The sequence below is a fragment of the Hyaena hyaena genome, unplaced genomic scaffold (genome assembly GCF_003009895.1).
Source record: "Hyaena hyaena isolate Hyena2069 unplaced genomic scaffold, ASM300989v1 scaffold_609, whole genome shotgun sequence".
In the NCBI taxonomy this organism is placed as follows: domain Eukaryota; kingdom Metazoa; phylum Chordata; class Mammalia; order Carnivora; family Hyaenidae; genus Hyaena; species Hyaena hyaena.
Genome location: NW_024081240.1, coordinates 161,251 through 181,959, shown reverse-complemented (window position 1 = coordinate 181,959; position 20,709 = coordinate 161,251). Strand labels below are relative to the sequence as shown.

The 20,709-nt window shown below is 34.3% G+C and overlaps 1 long non-coding RNA gene across 1 annotated transcript in view; it reads left to right on the top strand.

The window, feature by feature from the left end:
* Window positions 1-440: 440 nt before the first annotated feature.
* LOC120248742 overlaps window positions 441-20,709 on the top strand; it is a 28,286-nt gene continuing 8,017 nt past the window's right edge. The window contains exons 1-3 of the long non-coding RNA XR_005532675.1: window positions 441-509; window positions 2,393-2,486; window positions 15,526-15,570. This is a non-coding gene — a long non-coding RNA (uncharacterized LOC120248742). The remainder of the gene's footprint in view (window positions 510-2,392; window positions 2,487-15,525; window positions 15,571-20,709) is intronic.

Genomic DNA, 20,709 nt, shown 5'->3' with positions numbered 1-20,709 from the left:
GTAAATACTTAAATAACATAGAAATGTCCTTTTCCTAACTTGTATAATTAAAATGGAAAATGGAGGATTTTAGATAAAAACTAGTTAATAGTTTAGTCCTTTACAAATATATTATGCAATCCTCACAAGAAGACTTTCTAGTTATGCTTTCTTGGAGTTAGGCAGTGTTACAAAAGTCTTAGCCCTGCATGTGAATGTCATCGATTTAATGTTGGTGATTGACAAAATAAATACCTCACACATCTTCCTTTGAAATTCTGAATCAATTGAGAACTCAGTGGCTTAAATAGATAGATCATTAGTCACCCACCCATCTCCCCTTTCTATCACCATCTGACAAATCTAGACTAAGAAGAGGATGTTATTTGATGAGATCATTTAAAGACCCATGTTTCTTCTTCTATATTATTGTTCTGTTCTCCCCATAGTCATATGTCTTCAACAAAGTCAGAATTGGATGACTGCATATGTGGAAGAAAGAGAGAGTCCAAGGAAACAATTTCCTATAGGTAGGGGAGATCCTTAAGTGAGTGCATATTTTATTTCTGCTCTCATTCCATTGGCAATAACTTAGTCACACAATCATACCTAGACAGAGGAAGTGTGTGTGTGTGTGTGTGTGTGTGTGTGTATCCTTTCTCGAGACCAGCCCCTAGACTTCTATGTAATGTGCTTCACGTATATATTTAAATGTAATCTTGAAATATGCATTATTTGTGTTAAAAACTCCTTCAGTGTATGAAAGTGGATGGCTGTGCACTTTAATTAAATGCTAACTACCACAGCGTGAAAAAGTGTCTTCTGTTCATTAGTAAAATAAAGTTACAAATTTTAGTAAATGAAAATTTTTTCTTCCATCTTTATGGGACATAACAGTGAAATATAAAACACACCAGTATCTTATATTTTAATAGGTTCACTTCTTTCAAGGTTCAATTAATGCTGTGATTAATTCGAATCTTCAATCAAAATATCAGTTATACAAATCTACACAAGTACCCCAACAGTGTTGCTTAGCCAGACATGCTGTGAATGTAACTATAATGTAGCACAGTTTGTTATAAAATTACTCTAATGTTCTGGAAAAAGAAATAAAATCAAGACTCTAGCCTTTTCTTCTTAATTTTAAAAAAACATCATCTTAGTTTATAAGAATATGTGTATATTTTCATCTGTACCAGGAAGGAGTACAGTCTAAGTTTTATGGATACTAATATTTCTTAAATAAAACAAGTATTTTCTACAAGATTAACATAATTCTTTTTGAAATCTATCTACTGTTTTAATGCTTCAATTTTTTAATTTCATGTACGTAATTACTTTTAACAAGGACTATCTAATTTTGGTCATTTCCTAGTGATGCATCAGTGAGCATAAATTGCTCTTCAATTGTGTCAGTCTTCATCTCTGAGTCAATGACCCATAGAACCACTTATACCACAAATGTGAAATGATTCTGTTAACACAGAACAGTTTTCTGGTTTCTCTAATCATTAAAAAAAAAGCATTTAATATAAAATGTTTTTCATTCTACTCCAGGAACCTATCAAACGAAGCTATATCTTTATTTCAGTGCTATATTTCTTATTCAGTGCCTTTTTTTTTTTTTTTTTATTGCTGTCTACACTGTCTAATCTAGTCTGGTCACATCTCAATTATTTGTCATTATGTTTGTATCCTGGTAAATATTCTCAAGCTGCTTATTCAGATCACTGTTTAGTTAACAAGTACCATTGGGCCTTTTTCATTCTCAATCTTAGTTATAGTTATTATTGAAGATACTGCAGTTTAGTGGTTATATCACATTCATACAAGTTTGAAATTCAAATTCCAGCTTTGCTGGTTTCTGGATATATACCTCTAGTTCAGTTACTTAAAATGAGACTTGTTACTTCATGTGGCTATTACTACTATTTAAGAGATTCTATGATTCTAAGTGAGATAAGGTACCTTAAACACTTAGGACTGGTAGATAATCATGGTTGCTATTACTATCTGATATGTTTTCCATCTCACTAATCCTCATATTTCATTTTCTGTGAAATATATGATACTAGCTCTCACCCTCCTTCCCTGATTACTTCTTCTTAGTCTCTTTGGTTGTTATTTCTTTCTTCCATTTCTTTTATTTACATATTATCAGAGTTTTTGCTTGTCCACAGGCTCCCCTGGGTGATCTTATCCTCTTTGTTTTCTATGTACTGCATGCTTATTTTTCCCCAAAATTCATATGTTGAAACCCCTAGTCCCCAAATGGTGGTATTTGGAGAGAAAGCCTTTGGGAGGTAAATCAGGCATGAGGTTAGTGTTCTCATGTTGGGATTAGTACCCTTATAAAACAAGACTTGACAGTTTGCTCCCTCTCTCTGCTTTTTCCTTTGTGAAAATATAGTGAGAAGATGGCCTTGTGCAAACCACAAAGAAGCCTCTCACCAGACACCATTGTCTGACATCACCTTGATCTTGGACTTATAGCTTCCAGAACTGTAAGAAATAAATATTTGTTGTTTAAACCACTCAATCTGTGGTACTCTGTTATAGCATCCTAAACTGACTGTCTGTCTTGGTATAAAATATCACTTCTTAATTCTAATCATTTCTGGAATATAAATATCTCAGCACACCTACTCTTTTCAGATCACCTCATAAATTTCATATTTCCTTCATAATATTTCTAAATATCTTTCTGTAACTCACTTTACACATGCTTCAGTCTGAATTAATCTAGTTTCCCAAATCTGTCTAATTATCTGTGAATTTCCAGTTAATGCTACTTCCACACTCAGAGGCACTCTCATTTTTTTTTTTTAATGTTTTATTTATTTCTAGGAGAGAGAGAGAGACAGCGTGAGCAGGGGAGGGTCAGAGAGAGAGGGAGTCACAGACTGAAACAGGCTCCAGGCTCTGAGCTGGCAGTCAGCACAGAGCCCGACGCGGGGCTCGAACCCACGAACCGCGAGATCATGACCCAAGCGAAAGTCGGACGCTTAACCGACTAAGCCACCCAGGCGCCCCGAGGCACTCTCATTTTTGAATACTTTGTAATCTTCTTCCAATTAATCATTTGCCTAACAATGTGAATTCTACCTTCAGTATAACTGCATTGACACTTATTACTTCCACTCTGTCTCACTGTATTTCAGGCCCTCATATTGTCTTCTAAATTTCAGCATCTCCTACATCTTTTTGGTATTGATGTGAGATTAAATCTCTCCAAATTCCAAAAGTCCACTGGGCTCCCAATATTATTTAACATGCAAGCATAGTCATGATTTAGTCCTACCTATCTTATCGATAAATGACTCTCAATATTAATAACTTGAAATAGATTAAAAGCAGAAAAAATAAGTTGTTTCAGATGAAAGGGAGAGAGTGATGAATTGTCTAAAAAATCCTTTATATGTAGATCTTGTGGTTGCTTTACTTGGATAAGAAAAGTCATATTTCCTGTAAGTCAATTTCTTACATATAGTACCTGAGAATGTATACACTTCTTTCAGGAAGTGATATCCAGGTATATACTATTTAAAAAAAAAAGAGGGGCACCTGGGTGGCTCAGTCAGTTAAGCATCTGATTTCAGCTCAGGTCATGATCTCACAGTTCATGGGTTTGAGCCCCGCGTCAGGCTCTGTGCTGACAGCTACCTCAGAGCCTGGAGCCTGCTTCAAATTCTGTGTCTCCCTCTCTCTCTGACCCTCCCCTGCTCACTTTCTTGCTCTCTCTCTCAGAAATAAATAAAAAACATTTACAAAAAAAGAAAGAAAACTATAGAAATCATAGGTGTATCCTCCTTGAAACAGACTTGTTAAATGATCAAAGGTGTTGTCAATCTCTAAAATTATGATATTCCATTCCCTGCAAGGAAGTTAATTAGAACATACGTGAATGTTATTAAAAGGATCAGTAAGATACTTGACTTAAGAATTTGTAGACTTTTTGTTTGATTAAGGAATCACCAAAATTTTATTCATATGGATAGAATCTAAGAATCCTATGGCCAGTCATGCTTTGATTTAAAATGTGAATTTTAGTAGTGCCTGGGTGGCTCAGTCACTTAGGCATCCAACTCTAGCTCAGGTCATGATCTCACAGTTTCTGAGTTTAAGCCCCACATTGGACTCTGTGTTGACAGCTCCAAGTCTAGAGTCTACTTCAGATTCTGTGTCTCCCTCTCTCTCTGTCCTTCTCCCACTTGCTCTCTCTCTTTCAAAAATAAATTTTAAAAAATTAGGTAAAACATAATATAAAATGTCAATTTTAAAGTTACTAATTGTCATTTTGAGGATTGAAAGATTTGGCTAAAGGAAATAAACGGAACTATAAATATTTCTGTGTGATGTTGTCTATATATCTATAAGTCATCCACTATTCATTGTGAATATTGTTGATAAATAGTGCAGGTACAGGTAGGTACAGAAGATGAGAACTGATAGATCTAGATATAAATATGGTTTCATCTTTCTTATTTCATGGATCAAAATATTCATGAATGTTGAGAATAAAGGAGAGACTATATTAAAGACCAAACCTTGAAAATGAAAAGAACAAAATGAAGATTTTGTAAAAACCTCTTATTAATGTATAAACTCTATGGCAGGGCTGATACCTTAAATTTTGTTGGCCAGCACCTTGGGTTTCAGCTGTCATCTTATTTATCAGCTAACACTCTGGCAGAGACTAGCAGCTGAGTGCAGCCTGCCTTGGGAACCTAGGAGCAAAAAGATGAGCTGTCTGTATAGAGCCTGCTTTTAAACAAACAGGCATAAGCAATGGAAAGTAGAAGGCCTCAAGGTAACCCCCTGGCTGGATACCGACCAAACCATCAGGTGACAACTAACAAAAGGGCTTTACAAGCAGGCAGAAAAAAAAAAAAAAAAAAAAAAAAAAAAAAAAAAAAAAAAAAAAAAAAAAAAAAAAAAAAAAAAAAAAAAAAAAAAAAAAAAAAAAAAAAAAAAAAAAAAAAAAAAAAAAAAAAAAAGGAAAATTCCATATCCTGCTCACTTGCAGTGGATTTAGTAAACTTTTATCAACTTTGTTCTGTTTTATCATTGCCAGACATTTAGAGCCCCCCCCCCCAATTGTATCGAGAGAAGCCCGATTTAGATACCATAGTTTGAGAGGCAAATACCAATGAGTCTGGAGAGAAGAGATGCCAAAGATTATATAGCCTACTGCATCATTTGCTTATGGTCAGTTCATTAACTAAAATGCCTTGCTCTCTTAACAGTAAAAACTAGGGTTGCCTGGGTGGCTCAGTCGGTTATGTGACCAACTCTTGATTTCAGCTCAGGTCATGATCTCATGATTGATAGCAAACCTCAGGTCTGGCTCCGCACTGGACATGGAGCCTGCTTGATCCTCTCTCTCCCTCCATGAGCATGAGTGAACTCTCTCAAAAATAAGTAGATAGATAGATACTATTCCTGAACTATCTGAAGTATGGCAAGCAGCAGAAAAGTGTTTTGTGTTCTTACCCCCACCCCCACCCCCTTTCACCACCTTCTTCTCACCCTTCAGGGAATGGTTATCTTTGGTAAGACAGTGATTTCTAACTATTCATGACAGTTTGCTATGAGAAAAAGGCTTTATTAACAAAAGAAAAACTTTGTTGATGTCTTGGTGTCATGAAATTTAAAGCTTATGAATCACTTCTTTTACCATAAGGGATCCAAAAATACTCTTCAGGTGGAAGTCATAAAAATATATATATCACCATGAATTTGAAGATAACACAGACAACTACCAGGATAGAGCAGGAACTGGGGAGGAAGTAGGAGTCAAAAAAAGGAACAAAAGAAATTTTTTTATTAAAATTATAGTAGAGGGGCACCTGGGTGACTCAGTCGGTTGAGCGTCTAACTTAGGCTCAGGTCATGATCTCACGGTTAGTGGGTTTGAGGCCTGGAGTCGGGATCTGTGCTGACAGTTAGCTCAGCCTGGAACCTGTTTCAGATTCTGTTTCTTCCTCTCTCTCTGACCCTGCCCTGCTCATGGTCTCTCTCTCTCGTTCTCAGAAATAAATAAAACATTTAAAAAATTAAAAATAAAATAAAAAATAAAAAATAAAATAAAATTATAGTAAAACAAGGGGAGCCTGGGTAGCTCAGTTTGTTAAGCATAGGACTTCACCTCAGGTCATCTCAATGTGAGTTTGAGCCCTGCATCAGACTCTCTGCTGTTGGCACAGAACCTGTTTTTGATTCTCTGTCCCTGCCCCCTGTACAACCCGCACTCACTCTCTCTCTCAAAAGTAAATAAGCACTTTTAAAAATGGTTTTACAACAAAAGGAACAAGACGAAAGAGAAAGGACTGCTTGATATCCATCCAGATGGAGCTCTGTATGAATTTAAGTGTGTGGGGGTTTGGAGGGAGTTTTTGTTTTGTTTTGTTTTGTTTTTTTACAAATAGTTTATTGTCAAGTTGATTTCCATATAACACCCACTGCTCATCCCCACAAGTGCCCTCCTCCATGCCCATCTCCCCCATCTCCCCCCACACCCATCAGTCTTCAGTTTGTTCTCAGCATTCAAGAGTCTCTCATGGTTTGCCTCTCTCCCTTTCCCCCACCATTTCCGCCCTTCTTCTCCCCCTTGTTCCTCCGTCAAGTTCCTCCTAATCCTCCTATACGTGCAAACATATGATATTTGTCCTTTTCTGCCTGACTTATTTCGCTCAGCATAACCCCCTCAAGGTCCATCCATGTTGCTACACATGGCCAGATTTCATTGTTTCTCATTGCCATGTAGTATTCCATGGTATAGATTTTTGATATTAACCCTCTATCTGATATGTCATTTGGAGGAGGGACTGTTTTTAAATACTTGGTCCTATCTTCTGAAATCTGCTTCTCTATTTCTAAAAGTGAAATAAGATTATTTTACTAAATAAATGCAACAAATTTTTGAAATGTGTGGGGAATATAACTTCACTATCATATATGTAGACCTTTGTTTTACTTTCTCATATATATATTTTGCCATTAAATGTTTGTTTTGAGATATCCCTCTTCCCGTTAATGTCCAAGAAGCCATCAATGTTTTGATTTCTTTCAACATGTGTTAGTTTTGGTAGTTTTAGAACTTCATATAAGTAGAACTATACTATATGTACACTTTTGTGTTTGGCTTTTTTACCTTAAGTGTTTACAAAAAAACTGAGGTTTATCTGTCAGTTGTGTTGCATCAATATTGATTTTTAAAATGTTTTAAATGTTTTTTCATTTTTGAGAGAGTGAGGACAGAGCACTAGTGGAGGAGAGACAGAGAGATATGGGGACACAGAATCCAAAGCAATCTCTAGGCCTGTTAGCACAGAGCCCAGTGCAGGGCTTCAACCCATGAACTGTGGGATCATGACTTGAGCCCAAGTTGGACACTTAAGCAACTGAGCCAGCCAGGCACTCCAGTATTGTGTTGTTTTTGATGCTGAGTAGTACCTCTTCCTATGAATAAACCACAGTTTATCTATACTCCTGCTCATGGGTGTTTGGATTACATAAGTTTTTGACTACTACAATAAATTTCTCAAGGACATTCCATACAAATTTTTTTCTTTCACATATATTTTTATTTTTCTTGTCTACAAAGATAGGAAAAATGTCATACTCTTTTTTTCTAAAAAATTAATAATTTTAGCATTTTATATTTGTGGTTGGCCTATTTAAATTAGCTCTTAGGTACAGTGTGAGGAATGGATAAAAGTTTATATTTTTGTCTGTGAATAACAGAGATAGTTATACCTCCATTTGCTTAAAAGTCTCTCCCTTCCACATTAAATGACTTGGTGCCTTTGGTGATGAAGCAATTGATTGTATACACTCAACTATTTCTGGGTAATCTATTAAGTCCCACAAAAAAACATCTCTTTAATTTTACATCAACACCATACACTCTTGTTTACTATAACATCACAGTAAGACTTGAAATCAGGTTATAAGGTTCTCCAAAATTATTCTTCAAGATTGTTTTGGCTATTTTAAATTTCCATAAACATTTTAGGAATAGCTAGGAAATTAATTTAAAAAACATGCTATTTTTTTCTTCAAATTATAGTGAATGTTAAGATCAATTTAGAAAGAATACACATATAAATAACAAGGATTTTAATTGATGATCTTGGTGTATGTCTCCATTTATTTATTGCAGTCCTCTTACATTTATTTTATTGATGTATAAACTTTAGTGAAGAATTATTTTATACTTTTTGTTGAACTTATCCCTGATTTTTTTTTGTTTTACTTTATGGTATTTTTAAATATTTGATTTTACAATTTTTTGATTTTTACTTTTGAACTTATATGTTTCAAATTTGCTAAATGCACTTATTAGCTTTAAGATTTTTATATATTTCTTTGAACTATGTGAATTATTAGGCTATCTGATAATAAATATTTACTTTTTCCTTTCTAATTTTATGCCTTCTAATACTTTTTATTATTGCTCTGGCTCTTACATTAAGCCAGATACTTAAGTTGAATCTATTGGCCCAGATACATAAATGTGTGTGTGTGTGTATATGGGTATATATACATGTATGTGTGTGTATATATGATTATATGATTGTACAAACATATGAAATACATACATACATATATACCACTTTCTAAATATTTCCAAGTATGTATGCATGTGTGTGTATGTGTGTGTGTGTGTGTGTGTGTGCGCGCGCGCGCGCGTGTATCTTTAGATGTATTACTGTTTTACAAGTATTTTGCAATTGAATTTTGATCTCCTCATTGGAACCACGGTTGCTGAGAATAGTTTCTTTTCAATGCGTGACAGAAATTTTGGCTTCTAGGGGCACCTGCCTGGCTGAGAGCGTAGAGCATATGACTCTTGATCTCAGGGCCATGTGTTCCGGGCTCGTGATGTAATTAATATTATGCCCTGACTGGAATACAGGAAAGCTTGTCCTGATCTTCCCTAAAGTGGTGTACAGACGGGTCCATTTTAAATAACTAATAGAGAGGACTAGTGCACAGAAAGCCCCACCTAAATTAGTTGAGTGTCTGGTACACAGATGACACCACTTTAGCTGATTACCTTGTGACCTCACCACCAAGCCCCTTGCTGTATAAAAGCTGAGGATTAAGGTCTGGACTTGGTAGAGAAGAGGGGCAAGGAATCGCTGCATACCATCTGGCTAATTCTCCACCCAATTCCACCAGTAACTTAGCCTGAATAAAACTCTGTGTTAATTGTATAGAGTGGGTGGGTTGTCTGACTCAAAGTGAATTCTCAGTCTAGAGGATACCTTTACTGTCCTTCCTCTAAATTTTAACACTGACATTAAAATTAGAAAATTTCTCAATTAAATTTATTAAATAGAAATACCATATTACCTTAAAATAACAACTTATTAACAATGAAATATTTCTTTAGTGAATCTAGGATTCCTATTCAACTAGGATTCGTAATGACCTTAGAATTTTTACCATGTTATACGCCTCAAAATTAAGAAATAAATAGCTTTCATTCATGATCTTGGACTCTCTTGGAGAGAGAAAATCTGGATTTGAACTCTTATGTTTCCACATAAAAATATAATCAGAAGCTATTTTTTAATTTCTTGCTTCTCAGTTTACTTATCTATTTCAAAGGGTACTATGAAGATTAAATGAGTTAATATTTTCCAAGTACTGAAAATAGTGTCTGGCACAGAGATAGCAAAATATGTGTTTAGAATTAAATAAATTAATACTTTTTAATTTCACCATTCACTTTATTGTTAGAAAATGGCAATAATTGTTGCTTCTAAGTAATGACAGTAATTTCTATTATTTAATTAAATATTAATATCATGTTAGAAATTGTTGCAACTTATTATATTCTTTTATTCTCACCACTTATTAAGCTGAAAATTAAAAAAAAAAGATAAAGCAGGCATTTGATAAGCCTTTTCTGTGTGCTGAGCATGTATTAAGTCTCTCAATAATCTTATAAATTCCATTAGCCCCATTTTACATGTGAAGAAATTGAGGCTTAGAGAAACAAATTGCCTTCCCAGGGTCACATATTAATAATGTCACAAGTGAATTCAGCCTGAATGACTTGTTATCTTAAGCCATATACACTGACTTTCTGAGTCCCATATTCAAGCAACTAATATTCAAATCTTAGAAATAGTTTGTAAAAGTAAGCATAGTGAGGAAACACAGAGTTTAGAAATTTTGTTTTACTCACATCCTTATATACCCCAAAATTCAGAGAACCAATTTTTCAGAAGTGAAAATCCACAGCCAAATAAATGATAGGAAAGGTTGGAAATTATTACCTGATTCTCTGAATCCTATTAATACAAATTCAGGTAGCAGGCATTCAGTATATATTATGAAATGTGTAAGTAATGAAACAACTCATACATTTATATTACCCAGGATTCATTGAAAGTATAGAATACATATATAATAAGTGCCATTTTGCCAATGTCTGCAGATTTCAAAGCTAAAGTATAAAATCAAGTTTGTTAGAAAGCCATGTATTTAGTCTGTTTGATTTTCAAACTTTTCAGTAACGATCCTCGTGACTTACGTGAGAAAATTTATATTTTAGTGTTGCTGCTCTAACTTTTGAAAAGTGGGATTAATTTTAAAAATTGATAAAGGTATGATAAAGATATTGACCAAACACCTTGAAGATGCAATTAGATTTATGTTGCAGGAATGATGAAGATAAATTTCTACCATGAAAATCTTCATTATTGAGAAATATGTATTTTCAGGAAACTTGAAAATGAACACTGATCTAACTAAGAATGGAATTTCTCAGTGTATTGGAATTTTATAGTATTTTTTATCCTTTAAGGTATTAATACATTATTAACTAAAAACATACAAGATGAAATTCTATATGATTTTATAACCAATGTGCTTTTGTTACCATTCAGAGAATTTAATAACATGATTACTAATTGAAAGTTAAATGTTATTTTTCTTCCCTGCATTTTTCTTCTAAATGAAAATGAAATGTCCAGATAAATTATTTAATTGTTTCCCATGATCTCTCTAAATTTGAAAATGTATTTTGTTTTTATACAAATTTTGTTTCTAATCTAAAACTCTCAAACCCTGGTATGAAGTTCCAAGATAAACCAGCATCCAGATACATATGGGTATCTATGCAGCAGAAGCCTGCTAGGCTTAGCTCTATGTATCAACACCCAGGCCTGTGCTGGAATCTCAGTCCTCATCACCTAATGCAAATATGCCGGCTTTGTTATTAATGAAGGGTATTTAAATCCAAACATCAAATATATGCAGATCTCTCTGCTTTGAGTATTTTCTCTCCTTTTGTATCTCACACATTTGGCTAGAATTCTGACCTTCCAGGTCTCAGTTTAAATTTTTTTTAACCTTTCTTTATTTTTGAGAGAGAGAGACTGAGCACAAGCAGGGGAGGAACACAAAGAGAGGGAGACACAGAATTCCAAGCAGACTCCGGGCTCTGAGCTGTCAGCACAGACCCCAACCTGGGGCTCCAACTCACGAATCGAACTGTGAGATCATGAGCTGAGCCGAAGTCACGCTCCCAACTGACTGAACTAGGTGCCCCCAGGTCTCAGTCTAAATATCACTGTCATGTGAGGGAAATTTTACTGACCATCTCCACCAATTCTCTCCCACTTCCAGGGTTGGTAGATCACCATCTTATTTATCTGCTTGTTTACTTCACGTACTTTATTAGAACTTATGCATGGCTGAAATTTAAAACTTGCTTATGCAGTATTTGTTTACTGTGTGTCCCCAGTATTTGTTTACTGTGTGTCCCCAATGTAGGCTGTTAATTCCATGAGAAAGTGCCTAATTTCCTTTATCTTATTTAGAACCCCACACAATATTTGTTTTTCAGTAAATTTCTTTTGAATAAGCAATGAACAAAACAGCACAAAAAATCATTTTTGAAGACCTAAAATAAGACCATTTGTGAACTTTTTGAAGGATTGCCAGACAAATAATAAGGTGGAGATATAATTAATTAGTTTCATGTATAACTAATTATTGTGACTGTAATAATGTACATCCTTATTTGATCATTAATCCATCTTCACAGTGTGGCCAATACAATCTTCTAATTGCTCATAGGTGAATGCCAGGCTCAGTACTGTTTCTACTTTTCTTTCTATTCTGTTTCTATTTGCATTATGTGTTGTGTGTGTGTTTTGTTTCCTTTTGTATCACAATGATTTGTTTTCCAGCTGACTAAAGGGATTCCCTCACTCATTTTGCAGTGACAGATTTTTTGCCTTTTTTCTCCTATAATTTATCTAAATTTCTGCTTTGAACTCTTATTATTTTGGAGGCAGAAACATTATTTTAGCCAACGTAGCAGTTCATCAAATCCCTCTTGCTCTGAGCTGGATACAGGTTTGGGAGTGGAGTGCTAACACATGTGTGTGCAGTACATCTACCATAATCTGATCATCATCTGCCCATGTTAGCCTCAATTGTTAATATCTCTAGCATTCCAGCTTTGGTCCATAATAGGGTTTTTGTAGTATCTCTTTCCTTTGACAAAGGCCCCTTTGAATCTCACCTTCACCCTACAACTTCTGGGAAGGTGGCAGTATTTTTATATGGCATAGGTAATATTGCTACTTTTCCATGATGGCTTTTGAACTGTATGAAACAGGCTTTGGGTTTCTGCTTTCTCTGAAATGCCAGTACCTAATAATTTCTTGCTTCCTTCATGACTTATCATTGTTACTGTAGTTCTTTCTTATTATAAGTGTGGTCTCTTTTAAAGGTATTATTCATTCATTCATTCATTCATTATTTTTTAATACTAAGTAATCTAGTGCAGTAAACCTCTGAAATCTAGGTTACTGGGGTTTGGCTTTCTTTTGTTTTCTACTCAACTGTCACATCAATTTCTAGAGGCAGTGAATATCCTTGAGAATATATAACAGAGAATATCCTTGAGAGATAACAACAGGAAGGGAAAATATCAGGGAGTAATTGCTTACCATTTCCAAATATCATCTCATGTATATAATTGCATTACAGCCCTTATTAATCTTAACACAGTATATGTTCGTTTGACACTGGGGTAAGTACTACTTCACTACCTTTGCTTTATCTTGACAATTATAGTGTGCTATCTTATGCCATGTTCAGTTTCCCACATGCACTGTAGTGGGTAATTTATTCTGCATCTGTTTTATATGATACTGATTCGCTCAGGACAACTATACTCCTAAGATTCGATTTAGGCTTTTATTATGCTTGCATGTAGAGAGGCCATTATTATCTTTCTAGTCTTACAAACACTGTTAGAATTACCTGTTCTGTCACTGAGTCTCTTTACATTGGCCAGGTTAGCTCATGACAAATGTTGACCTCACAATCCCCAAATCTATTTTTTCAATGACACCCACTACTCCTGATACATTGGTGACACTGAGTTTTGAATTCAACATCTGGTAGGTTAAGATAAAAGGAACTGTTTGAGGTATCTCCAGATTTAGTAAAGAAAGAAAATCTCTAGTGTAGGTTGCTTCTACTAAAATCATAATCTCAACAAAAACAAGAGATCTTTTACAGTATGGATTTTTGAGTTTCTTTTTTAAACTTCCTATTTGTCAGAGTTCATTGATATTAAATTTCCATCTTAAGCATATCAATGATTATCTACTGGTAAAAAAAAAAAAAAAAAAAAAAAAGCTTCACAATACTTTAAATCCCTAAATTTCTCTCCTGCCTAACTGCCTGGATGATACTGTGATACTGGAAAATGAAACTCTCTTTTTCCTTTTTGNAATCTCAACAAAAACAAGAGATCTTTTACAGTATGGATTTTTGAGTTTCTTTTTTAAACTTCCTATTTGTCAGAGTTCATTGATATTAAATTTCCAAAAAAAAAAAAAAAAAAAAAAAAAAAAAAAAAAAAAAAAAAAAAAAAAAAAAAGGCTTCACAATACTTTAAATCCCTAAATTTCTCTCCTGCCTAACTGCCTGGATGATACTGTGATACTGGAAAATGAAACTCTCTTTTTCCTTTTTGTTAAGTATTTATGTATTCTGAGAGCGAGAGAACACACAGGGGAAAGGCAGAAAGAGAAAGAGAGACTCCCAAGCAGGTACCATGCTGTCAGCACAGAGCCCGATATAGGGCTTGATCCCACAAACTGTGAGATCATGAACTGAGCCAAAATCAAGAGTCAGATGTTTAACCAACTGAGCCCCCCCAAGCATCCTGAATATAAAACTCTTTTTTATCCCTGTTCCTCTTTTCCTTATGTGCTCACTCTATTACTTTCGCTAAAACATGGCTGTATTGTGATAATTGTCATACATACTATAAGATTATTTTACAGACGTTTTCCTCAACTCATCATTCCGTTGATCAACAAGTGAGTTTTCAGTACTTATATTAAAACTATACAGACTGCATATTATTGATTACTAACAACTCTATTTTTCTCTGTATAAGAAATAATCCTTCTTAAGATCTTTATTAGTAACAATTTACATTAAAATTTGATTCTGGAGATATCTTTTTAATTTTTTTAAATTTATTTTTGAGAGAGAGGGGGAGAGAGAGAGAGGTAGAAAGAGAGAGAGAGCAGGAGAGGGACAAAAAGAGAAGGGACCGAGGATCCAGAGCAGGCTCAACAGTGAGCCTGATGTGGGCCTTGAACTCAAGAACCACAAGATCATGACCCTAACCCAAGTAGAATGCTTCACTGACTGAGCCCCAGACATCCCTGGAGATTTCTAATTTTAAAACCAAGACACAGGAAAGTAGTCAGAAAAAAAATTGCAGATGTATTTGTTATTATATAAATGCTCTGAGGCTCCCCAAATTTTGTTATATTTAAAGTTGATATAGCTCTAAATAATGTTCTTTCAACATATAGCAAGTTTCTCTCTCCACTCTCATTTTTCGGGTTCAAATTTAGTCATCTATTCAAAAAGGGAAACAATCAGGAATATATAAAACACAAAGCTAGAGCCTTAAAAAAGTCAAAATGTAAATGTATTTATATACAATTATATAAATCTATATAAAATGTCTACACAACAAACATTCAACAAAGTTAAGTAATGTATGTGACACATATGAAGGCAGTGGGTTTCCTTGATTTTCCAAATGTATTTACAAAGCATTTTCATAGAAACAAAATACAAGTAGAAAAATGGACAAACTATTGTACAGACAGTAGCCAGGAAAAAAATTTATAAAGGGAAATCAGCAAAATAAGATATTCACACTCACTGTGAAGTAAATAAATAATGAAAGAAATAAGATGCTGTTTTTATACATCTGACAATTATTTAGGGGATATAATTTGGCAAAATCCATCAAAATCAAAATGCATGAACTGGCCCAATAATTCCAGGGATGAGAAATTACAACAGGTATATTTATACCACTATGCTAATATAAATTCTGTACTTTTTGATCTTGCAAGTATGAAAACATTCTAAATGTCTATCAGTGCAGATCCTCTAAATAAATTGTATTTATGAGCCATAGGATTTTTGAGAATAAGATCACATTATTCTATATCGTTGTATTCCTTGCAGGAAGTAGATGTGGACACTCAATCACTTATTTGGATAACTGAAAAAGTAAGTCATAAAAATAAGTTTAAAATACTTATATAAATTGAATCGATTAAATTGTTGACCTGTTATGAAATATAAAATATTATACTAGGCATATGAGAAATAAATAATAAAATTAGATGTGGTGGTTACCCTTACTGACCTTATAAAGCAAGTTCAAGAGATTGTAAGGTTAATTTACACAACAATCCTCAAAATCATTAGCAATTTATTATCTATTCTCCATGGTATTAATTAGGGTAAGTGATAGTAAGCATAGTAAGCAGATACTACATTGTTAGTATATTTTAGATTAACACCTCTATGAATGGGTTATTGTATTAGTTTTCTATTTCTGAGTAACAAGTTTCTGCAAACTCAGCAATGTAAAAGAATATTCACTTATTAGGGTGCCTGGGTGGCTCAGTCGTTGACACTTAAACGACTCAGGTCATGATCTCATGGTTCGTGGGTTCGAGCCCCGTGTCACGCTATTTGCTGACAGCCATCCCAGAGCCTGGAGCCTGTTTGAGATTCTGTATCTCCCTCTCTCTCTGACCTTCTCCTGCTCACTCTCTCTCTCAGAAATAAATAAAATATTTTTTTAAATAAAAAAAAGAATATTCACTTATTATCTACAGGTTTCTAGGTCAGAAGGCCAGGAGGACTTTACTGAGTTCTCTGTTTAGAGTCTCACAAGGCCTTAATCAAGGTGTCATCTGGGCTGGGTTCCTTTATGGAGGTTCAGGACATGAAACTGCTTTCAAGTTCATTAAGATTTTTGCAGAATTATCTTTGCATTTGGAGGACTGAAGATCTCATTTCCTTGCTAGATGTCTGCTAGGAGCAGCTCTCTGCTTCTCGAAGCCATCCACTTTCCTTCTCCGGTGGCCTCTTTATAATAAACCAGTAAGGACAGGTTACGCCTTTCTGCTTCTCATTCATCTGATGTCGTCAGTCACATCACCACCACTGCTGCCAAAGGGTTTGTGTGCACAGATTAGGCCCACCCAAATAGCCTTCCTTTTGATTAACTCAGAGTCCACTGATTATTAACCTTAAAAATATCTGCAAAATCCATTTTCGCAAAGACAAAAGCGTATCACAAAGACTGTGACTTCTTGTCATATTATCAGTCCCCAGGGTGTCAATTAGCAGGGGTGGGGCACATTTTAGAATTCTTTCTACCATAGTCAAACACACCTATTAGATTAAGTATTATAATCAGGGTAAACTTCAGGAAGATATGTGCCTTGCATGCTTTCCTAAATCTTTTCAACTGCTTTTATAAGGCCTATAAAGGACTCTCAATATATAAGCTTTCCCTTAATTACATTTACATATCAACATAAAGATTTAAATTTAAGACCAATAAAAATGAGAGAAAACCTGAATGTGAGATTAAATTAGATCCAGAAGGCAAGACGTTGCCTGAAAACAGGAAAATATGGAAACTCCATTTTAATAAGTTGATTTTTTTAAAGATATGCAGTTTTCATATTTGTTACATTCACACATTGACAGCACCTGCCCTTTTGAAGCTATAGAGAAGCAAATGAGTTTAGAACCTAGGTTGCAAGCTCAATTAGTTAAAACTGAAAGCTAAAAGATGACCTACATTGTTAATAGCACTCACATCATGAATTGTAATGTTGATCTCAGAGTGTTTGGGGCTGCACACTGTGGTCAGCAATATTTTTTAGTTGATAAGCTAGTAGCAGAAACTTAGGAAAAAGAGAAGTTTATGGCTTGCTATAACGGGATATGGAACATTGACCTGGGCCTACAAGCAGCCCTGATTTTCCCCACTTCTTTTCTGCATGGAAAATTCTGAATATGCATCAAATATTAGCTTAGGTGCTACTTTACATAGGAAACACCTATTCCAATGGCACCAAACAAATCTAATGCTTATCTTCTTTACTACTGCACTTTGTACATGTTTACATCAATTATCATCCTTAGTCACAACTCTTTACTTACATATTTTGATTACCTCACTTTTTTTTAAAGCTTATTTACTTATTTTGAGAGAGAGAGAGAGAGAGGACAGTGCGCACACTATGGGAGGGGCAGAGAGAGAGGAAAAGAGAGAACCCAAGCAGGGTTTGCACTCACACCAACAAAGGACTCAATCCCACAAACCCTGAGATCATAACTTGAGCCAGTATCAAGAGTCAGACACCTAACTAACCCAGACACCCTTGATTACCTCACTTTTTATGCAGTCTTCTCAAGACTAGGAATGTGCATGTTCATTTGTATCCTAAATGTCCCAAACTAAATAGTAGATACACAATTCATATTTTGTTAATAATTTCCCTATTACCCAAATATTTTTTATTATTAAATTACCTGCAATGGTGGGTATAGTTTAAACCACAGTTTTCTTTACACACTATTTGTACTTTAGAGGAATCCCAATTTTATGTAGTCTTTTTGAGAGGGAGATATAGACAGTCCCACAGTTAAAAGTGTGATTTTATGTCTGAGGTCTGACCAGTTTAATCATTCAATTTGTTGGTTTGACCTTGGAGATTGTCCAGGAAAAGAGATTATTTCTATGTTGTGGCTTCCCTATGTCTATGAAAAGTCTACTGGCATATTGAGTGAAATTGCATGGGATTTATATAATTTGTGGAAAATTCCCAGCTATAATTAATTAAGATTTAGCATTCATAAACGTAGAAAGTGTTTGCACTTACTCTATTGCTATTGTAGGTCTTTCCCAAAATTTTATATTGTTTTTCAATAAAGACTTAATACTTTATTTATTGAATAGTTAACAAATATGATTTATTAATACATTTATCTTTTTAAATGTTTCTCTGTTTTTGCTAACAAATATATGCTATTAACTTTTGTATTTTGCCCTTATGGCCGTCAACATTTTAATTTCATATTTATAATATTCTGTAGCTGTTTTGGAAGTTTTAATTAGAGTGTTATAATCTAAAATATTTTGTTTCAAAATTTAATGCTTTCTATCAAATTATTTTAATTCAAGGATATAGATAATAATTTTTTACTTCAGCATGTTTGTGTAGTTGAGGAATTCCCTGAAAATATCAAAGCTAGAAAATTTGCATTGATATAATACTATTTTCTCATTTGCAAATTTTACCCATATTTTGACAATTGGGCAAATAATGTCTTTTCTAGCAAAAGAAAATTTATAATTATGAAATTGCATTTAGTTGGTGACATGGTTCTCTTTAGACTTCTTTATAAAAGTTCCTGAATTTTTTATTGTACTTGATGAAACTGCCATGTTTGAAGAGCAGAAGCTACAAATTTTGTAAAATATCCTTTAATTTGGTTTGTTTGATGTTTTCTCATGATTAAATATTAGTTATACATTTTCGGCAGGAACACCAAAAAAAGTGATGCTAAATTTATCTGATTGTATCATATCAGGAGAGACACATTATAGATTTATTGGCCATTATTTGCAATGTTTAACTGTGATCATTTGGTTTGGATAGTGACTGCCATGTTTCTTTCCTGTGATGATGTCACTAATTTACCCTTTGCAAGGAATAAGTATCCTGTGGGCAGATAACTTTAAGACTTATGTAAATGTTTTGTACTCTTCACATATTTACCCACTAGTTTAGTATCCCTTAATAATCAGAATCATTTGTTACCAAATGGTTGTTTTCTAATCCAATAATTTCTTTTCATTGATTAGTTGACACTATACTGTAAGGAATAATTTCCCTTTATAGTTTAATTATTTACATATATGCAAATTTATACAAATTGATTTATTGATTCTTACTTTAGTAATTAGGTTGTAATCCTTAACTTTTATACTTATTTTGATGCTTGGATTTCCCTAGTTTTGTGCAATAGATCAAATTTTCCTACACGTGACCTTGTAAGCTTTTTTTTTTTTTTCCTTTTGACATGCTCCTGCCATTCTTTGAGCAATTTCTTCTTCGGTATAAGAAAACATCCTAGGCCAGGCATATGCTTTCTTATTCCCTAAGCTCAGTACTTGGCCATTTCTCCAACCCCTTAGTTTCTACTAGTGGAGAAAAATATTCAGTACCCAGAATGGAGGTGCTAGTTTTTTTCATTGTTACTGAGGTGTCATTGCATCCAGACCCTCTCAACTGACAGAAGATATAAAATATAAGTTTATATTAATATACATGTACCCATAAATGTGTGCATGCATAGATATATAAACACACCCAAACCAATTAGTTCATATAGCTTAAGCATGTGCAAATTGACAGATTAAGTCTAGTCAAACCCATTAGGCAACCTGACTTGGTCAAGTAACAAATGGAACACATAAGAAGCTAATAAAGCTGCTTCCTTGACTCAACTAAAATAAAGATTCTGCATAGAAAATTTGGTGGTTCATGTTCTGCAAATAAAACTCCTATGCAACTAAAAAAAGGATCCTGGGTAATTGAGTCTGGAACTAAGTCTCTGAGTACCCCAAAGCTTGCCTGTGATTTATTTCTGCTGCACCATACCCTTTACTGGTATAAAAGTCCTGCATATTTATGTTCTGTAGTCTTATGATTTCTTTCAGTTGTCCAACTTGTGTAATTTTTGCAATATATATTCACTCATATATGTACATCCATTTTTATATCATGCTATCTAGAAATGCATAGACAGAACCACCAGATTTCCTTGATAACTCTAGTCCCAACTCAGTGCTACAATGTTGTTGTTATTCTTTATTCCTTCGCTATTTGTAACTCCCTACTCTGACAGTGAGAAAGCTAGTTCCCATTATCTAAAATACATTCACTTACTTTTAGAATTTTGAATGTATAAAATCAGTTTCAGAAGAACTATTGTTTCGGGGCGCCTGGGTGGTTCACTCAGTTAAGTGTCCGACTTCGGCTCAGGTCATGATCTCACGGTTCCTGGGTTCGAGCCCCGCATCAGGTTCTGCGCTGACAGCTAGTTCAGAGCCTGGAGCCTCTTTCGGGTTTTGTGTCTCCCTCTCTCTCTGACCCTCCTCTGTTCACGCTGTCTCTATCTCTCTCTCAAAAGTTAATAAAGCATTAAAAAAAAGAACTATTGTTTCTGCAAAATAAATGTACGAATTAGAGTTTAATGTCTGTTTGGAGGGGGTTATTTACTTTTGTTTTTAGCACGAGGATATACAACTCTAATATTTTGTTCAGTACTTAC